The sequence below is a fragment of the Crocuta crocuta genome, unplaced genomic scaffold (genome assembly GCF_008692635.1).
Source record: "Crocuta crocuta isolate KB4526 unplaced genomic scaffold, BGI_CrCroc_1.0 scaffold345, whole genome shotgun sequence".
Taxonomy (NCBI): Eukaryota; Metazoa; Chordata; class Mammalia; order Carnivora; family Hyaenidae; genus Crocuta; species Crocuta crocuta.
This window is the reverse complement of record NW_027527574.1, coordinates 4119935-4133085: the sequence shown is the minus strand read 5'-3', so window position 1 is coordinate 4133085 and position 13151 is coordinate 4119935.

Here is a 13151-nt window from a genome sequence, read left to right as displayed (position 1 = left end):
AGTTATGTGTACACTATACGGTAGTTTATTAAGTGTGCAATAGCAGTATGTCTAAAAAACAATGTATATACCTTAATTTAAAAATGCTTTATTCCTGGGAAGCCTGGGTGGCTCAGTCGGTTAAGCGTCCGACTTCAGCTCAGGTCATGATCTCATGGTTCGTGGGTTCGAGCCCCACGTCGGGCTCTGTGCTGACAGCTAGCTCAGAGCCTGGAGCCTGCTTCAGATTATGTATCTGCCTCTCTCTGACCCTCTCCTGCTCACGGTGTGTCTCTCTCTCTCTCTCAGAAATAAATAAAACATTTTAAAAAATGCTCTATTGCTAAAAAATGTTAACCATCATCTGAGCTTTCAGCAAGTCATAATCCTTTTGCCTCAGTCTTGATAGCTGCTGACTACTGAGGGTGGTGGCTGCTCAAGGTCTGGGTGGTTGTTGCAGTTTCTTAAAATAAGACCATAGTGAGCTTTCCCACATCCATTGACTCTTCCTTTCATGAACGATTTCTCTGTAGCATGTGATAGCATTTTATCCACAGGAGAACTTTCTACCGCTTTATCAACTAAGTTTTCAGAATGTTCTAGAGTTTTTGTTATTTCAGCAGTTTTCATAGCCTCTTCACCAGATGTAGCTTCCATCTCAAGACCCACTTAATTCATCTACAAGAAGCAACTCCTGATCTGTTCAAGTTGTATCGTGAGACCGCAGCAATTCAAGCACATCTTCAGGCTCCACTTCCAATTCTAGTTCTCTTGCTGTTTCCACCACATCTGTAGGTACTTCCTCCAGTGAAGTCTTGAACCCCTAAAAGTCATCTTTGAGGGTTGGAATCAACTTCTTCTAAACTCCTGTTCATGTTGATAATCTGCCATCTTCTGATGAATCACAACTGTTCTTAGTGGCACCCAGCATCATGAGTCCTTTCAGAAGGTTTTCAATTTACTTTGACCAAATCCATTAGAGGAATATATATTTATGGCAGCTGTAGCCTTATGAAATGTATTTCTTAAATAAGAACCCTCAAAGGTCAAAATTATTCCTTGATCCATGGGCCACAGAATTCAATGTTGTTAGCAGGCATGAAAACAACATTAATCTTGTATTTCTCCATCAAAGTTTGACCAGGTACATTGTCAGTGAGCAGTAATATTTTGAAAGGAATCTTCTCTGAGTAATGGGTCTCAACAGTGGGTTTAAAATATTCAGTAAAGCATGTTGTAAATAGATGTGCTGTCATCCAGGCTTTGTTGTTCCATTTATAGAGCACAAGAAGAGTAGATTTACTATAACTTTTTTTATTTTAAGTTTATTTATTTACTTTGAGACAGTGTGCATGAGCAGGGGAGGGGGGTAGAAAGAAAGAGAATGAATCCCATGCAGGCTTTGCACTGTCGGCACAGAGCCCCAACATAGGGCTCAAGCTCCTAAACTGTGAGATCAACCTGAGCTCAAATCAAGAGTTAGATGCTTAACTGACTGAGCCACCCAGGTGCCCCAGATTTAGCATAACTCTTAAGCGCCCTATGATTGGGGGATAAGTGACCATTGGCTTCAACTTTAAGTCACCAGTTGCATAAACCCCTAATAAGAAAGTTAGCCTGTCCATTGAAGTTTTGAACCCAGGCATTGAATTCTCCTTTCTAGCTGTGAAAATCCTAGATGGCATCTTCTTCCAGTATAAAGCTGTTTTGTCTACATTGAAAATCTATTCTTTAGTGTAGCCACCATCATGAATTATCTTAGCTGGATCTTCTAGATAACTTTTGTTGGGGCTTCTACATTAGCACTTGCTGCTTCACCTTGAACTTTTATGGAGATGGATCTTTTCCTTAACCCTCATGAACTGGCTTCTGCTAGCTCTCGACTTTTCTTCTACAGCTTCCTCACCTCTCTCATCCCTCATAGAATTGAGGAGAGTTGGGGCTTTGCTCTGGATTAGGCTTTGGTTTAGAGAATGTTGTAGCTGGTTTGATCTTCTAGCCACACCACTCATACTTTGTCCACATCAGCAATGAGGCTGTTTCACTTTCTTTTCATTCGTGTGTTCACGAATGAAAGTAGCACTTCTTATCCCCTTCAAGAACTTTACCTTTGAATTTACAATTTAACCAACTTTTGTGCAAGAGGCTTGACTTTTGGTCCATCTTAGCTTTCAACATGCCTTCCACACTAAGCTTAATTATTTCTAGCTTTTGACATAATGAGGGATACATAACCCTTCCTTTCACTTGAGCACTCAGAGGCCATTGCACATCATTAATTGGCCTAATTTCAATATTGTGTCTCAGGGAAACAATTACAATAGTAACATCAAAGATCACTGATCACAGATCAACATTATAAATATAATAATAATGAAAAAATTTGAAATCTTGCAAGAATTACCAAAATGTGGCACAGAGACACAAACTGAGCAAATGCTGTTGGAAAGATGACACCAAAAGGCTTGCTCGATGCAGGCGTACCACAAACCTTCAATTCATAAAAAACTCCGTATCTGCTAAATGCAATGAAGTGTAATAAAATGAGGTACCCATCCAACTTCTGCTAAGGTCATGATCTCACGGTTTCTGAGTTCGAGCTGCACGTTGGGCTCGCTGCTGTTAGCTTGTCAGCACAGAGCCTGCTTTGGATCTTCTGTCCCCCTTCCCCACTTGCGCTCTTCCAAAAATTAATAAGTATTTGTTTTAGGGGTGCCTGGGTGGCTAAGTTGGTTAGGCAAAAATTAATAAATATTTGTTTTAAATGAGGTATGCCTGTACTAAGGAGACAGTGGTGTCTTTAGACCTATGAAATGCCAGAGCTATTGAAAAATATATATACAGTGATGAAAAAGTTTACCCAATTCATTTGTGTATACAGAGCCCTCTAGGGGAAGATGAATATTGGTGAGCAGACAGAGGCCTGCGTCTTTGCTGGTCAGAGGGGCTAGTTGGGCTGTGAGAAGGCCTAGTTGTCCACTGCAGTGAGAATTTGGGGGAAAGGTCAGAGAGCAACAGAAGATGGAGCACTAAAGCACCATACATCTAGAAGAGTAACTACCAGGTGGGAAGATTGCCCCGATGCAGGTGCGTCTGGTTGCTCCTGCTAGATAGGCTGGATGGCCGCTACAGCATATTCTGTTTGATGGACACAGAGAGGGGCTTCTTTGTAAAGAGAACAAGGGCAATGATGAGACCAAAGCAGCTGAGTACCTCTGGAAAGAGGAGAATCGGAATGACGCTCACAAATAGGCCTGCTGAGCAGACCCCACGTACTGATGTCCCCTACAGAGCCAGCAGCCAAATCACTCAAGCTGGTGTCCAACTGCAGAAAGTAAGATTTTCTTTAGGATTTGGCAGTAATGACCACTGCCATCAGGCAATGGATGGCAGTAATGCTAACCATAACCACTGGAATGTTTTATGATCACATCTAGCCACATGGCCGTACCTGGAGCCAAAGTCCTAAATACCAGAGCAGCCAAGAAGCCCCTAAAAAAAATAAAAGAAGTGTAGTTAAGTTTGGCTCCAGACCTAAGTAGGTATGAAGGGGTGAGTTCATAGTGTGGAAAGCATATCCCAGAGTGGGATAGGCAGTAAACAGCACCAAGTCCCATGACTTGGCTAGATGCATATTTTTCTTTAATTGGACTATAATTTACATAAAATGTGTAGATATTAAGTGTACAATTCTGTGAGTTTTGGCAATTCTGTACACTCATAACCATCAATAAATACAATAAACATTTCCATTACTGTAGAAAGTTTCTCATGCCCTTTCCCAGTCAGTCATCACCTCCTGCTCTCCTCCCCTGCAGAGGCCATCACTGTTCTGATTTCTACCACCAAATATCTGTTTTGCTTGTTCTAGAATGTCATAAAAATGAAATAACAGAGTACCTGCTCTTCCGGCTTCTTTTGCTCAACATGATGTTTTTGAGATTCATCCACATTGTGTATAACAGTAGTTTGTTCCCTTTATTGCTCAGTAGTATCTCATCATAAGAATACACAATAATTTGTTTATCCATCCTCCTATTGATTTTTTCCCAGCTTTTAGCTATTATGAGTAAAGCTGGTATGTATATCCCCCCCCCCAAGCTTTAGTGAGATATAATTGACTAGTATTAATACTCCTAAAGAAGTCATTTTGTGCACTTAGGATTTTCTTTCTCTTGGATAAATATCTAGGAGTAAATATGTTAAGGGGTGAAATAGATAAATGTGTAATTTTATTAAAAAGCTACATGGTTTCCAAAGCGTTGTACCATTTTACACTCTATTAGCAATGCTTGAGAATTCCAGTTACTTCACTCCTTACCAGCATCTGGTTTTAACAGTCTATTGGTATTGTCATTTTCCACCACTATAGTGAGTTTTATCTTCTTTTGACACAAAACAGTTACAGTTCTGCAAACAGACTAAGAGCTAATGACATCTGCAGTAATTTCTCAACTTTGACTTCATGAATGGTCTTAGCAAATGGAAGTTCACTGCCCCTTGCTTTCACACTTGCATTGCCTATCACAGCATTATATCCAACAGAGGATTATCATCGATTAAATTGGTGTGATTGGATATTTAATGCTATTAAGGAATTTGAAATTAAAGTATGTTAATAGGACAGTGATTATGTCTTTTTTTAAGTTTATTTATTTTGAGAGAAAGAGAAAGCACATGAGCCTGTAAGAGAGAGCCTGAGTTGGGAAGGGGCAAAGAGAGAGAGGAAGAGAGAGAATTCCAAGCAGGTGCCACACTGTCAATGCAGAGCCTGACACTGGGCTCAGGCCCATAAACCATGAGATCATGACCTGAGCTGAAGTCAAGAGTCAAACACTTAAATGACTGAGTCACCCAGGTGCCCCAGGAAATAAAGCATTCAAATTAACTGATAGTGTTTGGGCAAAAACTTGCAACAAGGAAAAAAATTAATTTATAAAATATTTTCTGAATTTGTGTGTGTGCACCTATGTGCCTCTCTGGCTCGGTCCAGCTGTACTAGTGCATATTCCGCTGGTAAACCTGAGGTTGATGTGTACATACTTATGCTGTAATAAATGCTTGCAAAATTTCAAAGATTATTGAGGTCACTGCTACTTACAGAGAAGTGTTAATGGGACAGACTCCCCTGCCATTTATCCCGGTGGGTAGGCCAGGATTTAACACAAGGATTTAATCTTTACCCTTTGATGTCCAATATTTTCACTACAATAGATATCCCGTTGGTAGATCAGAACCCTTAGTATCTATAGGTCTTGACTGGTTTTTATCACACTCCGAACAGGGGTGTTTGATAAACTTCAATAAAATTGAGGACCCTGCTCACCAAGTAGTTTCTTGGAGACTGGGGGGGTGGATCTAGAATGTTTAATCCCTGTAGTAATCAAGGCAAGTCTCTTTGACCTGCCGCAAATGGTGGCCCGACTTCTTGTTGGATGCTTTGGGTATTGGAGACAGTATGTGCTTCAGTATATGGGCCTTCCTGGTTAAGTAAAAATTGCAGCAGCTTTAAGCATTTTCATTTTGCATGAAGCGAGTTACTCTTGGAAAATCGGATCTCTCGCCCCATCACCTGAAGCATAGCTTCTGTCTCAAGGGGGCCCTCACTTCATAGAGATCCCCTAAATACCCAGATCTGAATCACCAGTGGCTCAGCTAAGTTAAAAGCTGATGGTATTCAGTGTGTTATGCAGAACTAAAGTGAATGTGGCCACTGCTCAGTGGACTGAACTCAGGGCTGTTCTCACAGATCGTCCAATGCTTCCCTTGATGAACATCCTAGCCATCTGGTCTGCCACCTAAAAGACTATATTCAGGCAAATTAAAAACATCCCTGTTTTAGGGCTATAAATGGTGGGGACAAATTGTGGCTTTTGATTGGCCCATCTGGGTCATTCCTGTAAATGCCTCTGGTAAAGGCCAGTTCTGATATGACCTAGTGCAATCAAACTACTGATCAAGCCTGCACCACCCAGATTGCCCCCACACATGGCAGCACGCTCACCATTCTAGGCTATGTTCACAGCAAAGAACTCTTGTTATGCATGCCAGCCTTGTGATTCCTGCCAAAAGTTGGTCCATTTATTTTGAGGTAAATGAAGGCAGAGCTTGACTACTTACAGACTGACTACACTGGACTACACCGCCATCTCTTCTGGGTAACCAACCGGTGGTGCCTCCGCACTGTTGATATGTTTTTAGGTTATGATGTTGCTGTTCGGTCTGATCAGCTGACTGCACAGTTGTAGCCCTTGAGATTAATGTCACGTGTGCCATGCTCTTAGTCTTCCAGACCACTTGCAATCTGACAGTAGGACACTCTTTGTCACAAAAGCCACCTGGCAAATAAGAGTATCTGCTGGATTATTTCATGACTATACCATCCACAGATGTCTAGCATTATTGAGCATTGAGAACAAGTTTCTAATTCTACTTCCCTCACTTCCTCCTGTTGTACGTACCTGAGTAAGGTAGTTGGGGTCACAATATGGCAGTCCCCAGAAAAGGGTCATCTCTGCTGGGCTGCCTCCTGGATGATAATCAGGACAAAAGGTCTGGGTGAGGGGCACCTGGGTGGCTCAGTCAGTTAGGTATCCGTCTGTGGCTCAGGCCATGATCTCACGGTTCCTGTGTTCAAGCCCTACGTTGGGCTTTGTGCTGACAGCTAGCTCAGAGCCTGGAGACTGCTTTGGATTCTGTATCTCCCTTTCTCTCTGACCCTCTCCTGTTCTCTCTCTCTCTCTCTCTCTCTCTCTCTCTCTCTCTCTCTCAGAAATAAATAAAACATTAAAAATTTAAAAAAAAAAGGTCTGGATGAAAGTGGGGATGATTAGAGAATGGATGAAATTACACATATCTCTGCTGGCACCTGAAAACATTTTAGATCCTAGAAGGGAGGGAAGGACAGCCTTCTCTCCATACTCTTGGTTACCTAGATCATTCTCAGTCTTGGCGCTATTGATATTCCGGCCGGATAATCTATGTTGTGAGGAGCTGCTTTGTGCACTGTGGAATGTTTGCGGTATCACTTGCGTCTACCCACTACATGCCATTAACACTTTTACCCCAGTTGTGACAAAAGTGTCTTTGGACATTGCGAAATGTCCCCTGGGAGATGAAATTGACCCCAGTTGAGAACTACTAACCCTGATCCAAAACTGCTACTTAAAGTATGTGGCAGTTGCAGCCAACAGTCTGATCTGGTGCTGGGTTTGTCATCTGTGTCCGTGTGCTATGAAAAGAAGAAAACTCATGTAGTGAGATATGATTGGTTTTGAACTATTCTGCTTTGCCTGATGACATCAACAGCCGCTCCCACATGCAAATGTGTACAAACTCACCCATCAACACAACCTTGATTCAGTCTGGCTGATCACATGCTTTTGATGTCTGAATGGCTTTGAGCAATATCAAAAATGGCAACCGGAGCTACAGTTGTTCAGTGACACAGTTCATGTGACTTGATCAAACCAATGTATGATAAACCAAGTCAGGTTTAACAACAAATTCTGAAGTCAAGTGACCTGTGCCCTTTTGATTGTATTTCCGGATGGGGGAGAAAAATACGTCATGAGATGGCTTCCCCTGGAGACAGGTGTTACTTTTTTGCTCATGTACTGTCCATCTAATTATTGACAATAACACCCAAGTTTAAATTCTCTTGTGTGGTTCATAATGAATAATGGCCTGGCCTTAGAATACATCATGGCTGCCTCCAATAAAAGTGACTGCTACCCCCTTGGACTTAACTATTGGCTGAGTGTGGAACCATGGAGAGAATGACTGAGGTAACTACCACAGGTTGGCCTCATCTGTTGCTTTGAGTTTTGTTGATAATATCCCTGAGTTAAATGTGGTGTGAGATTCAACCTGGTGACTAATCAGAGTGGTTGATGGAGGAGCATATTCATGTAAAATTTCGTTTGGCTAAGAACATGTCATACTGAGGAGTGACTTGTGAGATGCAGTCTGCCCAAGTGTCCCTGCATGTTGTTGGGTATGCCAAGTATACAGGCAGTTCTCTGCCTGCTCCTTACCTGGGCCATTTCTCAGATTTGTGTTTGTACCTTGCAACCTTGAGGGATGGTGTAATGTTTCCCCCTGGAAAAAGAGCAGACTTGCTTCCACTTAGTTATCCAAGTGCTGAATTTTAGTGTTCCTCTTCTGTAATGCAACCACTGTATAATGGATCCTTTGCATTACCTCTGGGGATTGGAGGGGCATGGGAAGCTCACAAATGAACATGAAGCTTTGGCTGTTGATAGGCTATGAGTAATAAAGTCCTTTTATTTCTGACTCAGGAGTCTCATATCTTTTGCTGGCATCCACGAAACTGTGGCAGACTAACTTTTTAGCTTATAACTTGGGTAAAATGTCAAACACTGCACAATTCCTGACACTTTCTCCTCCCAAATTATATTGAAGGAAATCTCAAATATCAAATATTTCAGCATGTATCTCTAAAGTTATTATTTAAAAAGAAAACAAGGGCGCCTGGAGGGCTCAGTCAGTTAAGCATCCCACTCTTGATTTCAGCCCAGGTCATGGTCTCATAGCTCATGGCTGACTTGTAATGAGATTTTATGTAATGCATCTTTGAAGGTGTCTTTTCAGATAGGTGATACGAAACACCGAGCTATAAACGTGGCAGTCTGCATTGTGCTGCACCTTAGTGTGAAGTGATGAGTGTGCCTCATGTGGTCTGTCACAACTACTCTGCCCCTGTAGTGCAAAAGGCAGCGACTGACAATACATAAAGCTGAATGAGTGTACTGTGTTCCAGCAAAACTTTATATGTATACTGAAATTCGAATTTCATATAATTTTCCATGTGATGAAGTATTTTTTCATCCATATGAAAATGGAGAAACCATTCTCAGCTTGTAGCATCAAAAAACAGACACTGGCCAGATTTAGCCCATGGGCAGTAATTAGCTGACAAAATGATCCAGAAATACAGCCCAAGAAGTTTATCACATGAATAGTTAGGGACCATTACAGCTGCCAGGAAGTCACAGGCAAGGAAGTCCCCAGTAAAGGACACCAAATCAAGGGAATAGAACAAATGCTAAAAACTTTAATTTATGAAAACTTTACCCCAAAAAAGAAGTTATATATTCACAGAGTATACTGCATACCTGAGACTATTCAATCAGAACAACTACCACCAAAACACATTTTATAAACTTAATGAATTTAAAAAACTAAAAAATTCTTTGGGCTTCTAGCCAAAACCAGAAAATGACTTACAAGGGAAAGAAAACTAGATTATCATCAGACTTTCCTTAGCAATCTTTATTCCAGAGGAAAATGGAGTAATATATTTAAGATACTCAAAGACTCAAGAATGTTATATCCAATAAAAGTGACTTTCAGGTATAAAGCACACTGACAAACTGTACTAAACATGCAAGAACTCAGAAAGTACTGCCATGAGAACTTAGGAACTGACCAGAGAACAAGCTTCAAACAAAGGAACTACAAAGTTATCAACCTAAGGACTGGATGTGGGCATTAATGACATAGTTGTAGCAATGAGACTACATAAGGCCTAAGAGGGAGAACAGAAGTAATGGCCGTGTGCTCAAGCAAGCTAACAGCACAACCATAAACATTTAGTGGGCCATATGTCACATTTTTAAAAACCTTCTCTGATTATATTGCTGGTGGTGAGACTACTGGGCATGCAATGTGGGTTGAATAATGATGGCGTATTCTATTGTACCATTGTGACACTGAGAATTTCCATGTCTTTTCTAGCTCTTAGAGGCCACTCACTTCCCTTGGCCCATGGTCCCCTTTCTTCATCAAACCTAGTAACATCAGGCAGAATCTTTACACGGCATTATCCCAGTCTCCTCTGCCTCATTTTTCCACTTTTAAGAACCTATGTGGGGCAACTGGATGGCTCACTTGGTTAAGCGTCCAACTTCAGCTCAGGTCATGATCTTATGGCTGTGAGTCAAACAACTGAGCCACCCCAGTGCCCCTTCAGTAAACTGTTTTTGAAAACTGCTGTATCCCTGGTTATAACAGTTTTTGCTTTCCCGTGAAAGACCAAAGTAAAATTGTTCCAACTAGAATAAAATAGAGAAAAGCAAAGTATAAATACTTAAAATCTATGTATTAAATTTATAAGATACTTATGGAGCACCTTGGTGGCTCAGTTAGTTGAGCATCTGACTTGATTTCCGCTCCGATCATGATCCCAGGATAGTGGGATCAACCCCCGAGTCTCCACACTGAGCATGGAGCCTGCTTAGGATTCTCTCTCTCTCTCTGTCTCTCTCTCTGCCCTTCTCCCCCATGCTCTAAAATAATAGTAGAAAATATACTTAAATGGGACAGAATTATCTTTTAGTTTTTCACTGAATGGATGTTACCCACCTTCAAGTTGGCCTAGAAGATAACTTGGTTAAACTCACCATCAAACAGTCCAAACCATTTAAAATTCAGTCACAAGGGTGCCTGGGTGGCTCAGTCAGTTAAGTGTTCAACTTCAGCTCAAGTCATGCTCTCACAGTACATGAGTTCAAGCCCTGCATCGGGCTCTCTGCTGTCTGTCACAGATCCTGCTTTGGATCCTCTGTCCCCAGCTCACTCAAAAATAAACATTTTTTAAAAATTCAACCATACATTCTTTTTGGAACCACTTTCAAATGAACCCTTCTAAACAGAACTATGCCAAGCCCTATTTAGAGATGTAGCAGATTGTGGAGTTTGACTATACTGATTGTATCGCTAAGTGATGTCCAATACCAAGACAAAAACTACCATTTAACTCAATTTCTGGACCCTACCCTCAATAACCACTCTTTTGACCTAACTCTGTCCACCTTGGAAAGGAAGCCCCTGTCATTTGAGATCCAAATGTATATCTAATGTAATGTTTTTTACTGAAAACATTTGCTTCTTTGCTGTGGGATATTAATAGTGAATGTCATTCATGCTTTTATTCAACAAATATTGAATATTTGGCACTGGAGGCACTTGAGGTTTAGCAGTGAACCAGACCTCTCCCCACACCCCCCAAAAAAGCAGTCTTCCTGGAATATTCTAGTAGAACCAAGTAAAAACCACAGGGGAAAAAAAAAACGGGAAATCGGGAATGCTGACGGATAGGGTACAATTTTTAACAGTGCAAACCCATCATCAATGTCTACTGACAAAGGAACAAGCTCTGTGGCCATTTAAGGGAAGAGTATTCCAAGCACAGGGAAACCAAGTGCAAAAGCCCTAAGGTAACAATATACCTAATCCATCCAGGAATAGGGAGGACAGTCTGGCTAGAAGAGTTAAAACAAATTGTAGTTAAGAGGTCACAGGCAAGATCACATGGGGCTTTTTGAGTGAATTAATCATCTAAAATTCCACAGGGGACCTAGGGAGACCAGGCAGGCAGTAACAGTCCAGGTAGTAACAGTGGCTTGCTTTCAAGTGTTAGTAACGGAGGTGATTAGAAATAGTGATTCTGGGGGCGCCTGGGTGGCTTAGTCGGTTAAGCGTCCGACTTTCGCTTAGGTCGTGATCTCGCGGTTCATGGGTTCGAGCCCTGCGTCGGGCTGTGCTGACTGCCAGCTCAGAGCCTGGAGCCTGTTTCAGTCTGTGACTCCCTCTCTCTCCGACCCTCCCCTGCTCACGCTGTCTCTCTCTCTCCTAGAAATAAAACATTTAAAAAAAAAATTTTAAAGAAATAGTGATTCTGTATTTTGAATAAACTGAATGGTCAAGGATGACCAGAGGACTTTGGCCTTGAATGATGTTTTGGTTGAACTACTGTGATCTGGAATACTGCCTTTTGTTTATTTTTAATGTTTATTTTTGAGAGAGAGTGGGGAGGCAAAGTGAGAGACACACAGAATCTGAAGCATGCTCCAAGCTCTCATCTGTCAGCACAGAGCCTGATGCTGGGCTTGAATTCACAAACCTCAAGATCATGACCTGAGTTAAAGTTGGGCACCTAACTGCTGAGCTACCCAGGTGCCCCTGGAATACCATTTTAGACAGGTCAAATGTGAAATAGCTATTTTACATCCAAAGATATCAAGTAAGCAGTTGATAGACAAAACCTGTAACTCAAAGAAAGGTGTAGGCTGGAAATAAAAAATCTGCAAGTCAGTTTGACATAATTACTAGGGAGAGTATTGTTAACTGTCGGGAGTACCAAGCCAAGTCTGAGATGAACTAGTAGAGTAGCCACTGACATGGGAAATCTTGGAGGTAAGACTCTGGAAGAAAATTAACTGTCACTAAAATAAAATGTGGGTCATGAATGGACCATTTGGACTTAACAGAGTCATTGGTGATCTTGAGTGACTTGTTGGGAGTATCCAGTTGCATCTTTCACAAGCAAAATTAGGGGTGGGGACACCTGGCTGACTCAGTTGGTTAAGCACCCAGACTCTGGATTCCAGCACAGGTCAGGATCTCTTAGTTCACAGGATTGAGCCGTGTCTGGCTGTGCTTGAAAGCCTTGGGATTCTCTCCCTCTCCCCAACTCACACACTTTTTAAATAAAAAAGGACTGGTTAAACAAACATTGATAAATGTAAAAACTGCTACAGCTATGAGCTTGATTAGGCAAGACAGCAAAAAAATGTTCATGTATACATAGATGATAGGGTGGAAGTAATGGGAAATTTACAAGATTCTTTTCTCAGGATTTTAAGGTCTTGAGCTCATCAAGAATGAAAAAGTGGGGAGGTGAAAAGGACTAGAACAAAATGGGTAAATAACTAGAGGAAATACTGGATAATGGACAGCATCCAAATGCCCACTTATTCACAAGTGATGAATAACCAATTTCTCTAGCCAAGTTCAACTTTACAGTACAGGTGAACAATGTAGCATTTTACTATTGGGAAATGACAGCACTTGGAATAAAAAAAAAAACCCTAAATGAAGTTAATGGGCTCTCTTCATTGCTCAGTCTAGTCTAGCAGAGTGGTTCTCCAAGTGTGGTTCCTGGCCACTACCTGAAAATTTATTTAAAATGCCAAGTTTTCATGGGCACCTGGGTGGTTCTGCTGGTAGAGTGCCCAAATGACCTTGACTTCCCCTCAGGTCATGATCCCAGAATCCTGGGGTCAAGCCCATGTCAGGCTTTGAGCTGAGCATGGAATCTGCTTGGGATTCTCTCCCACTGTCCCTTCTCCCAAGTTTGCATGTATGCA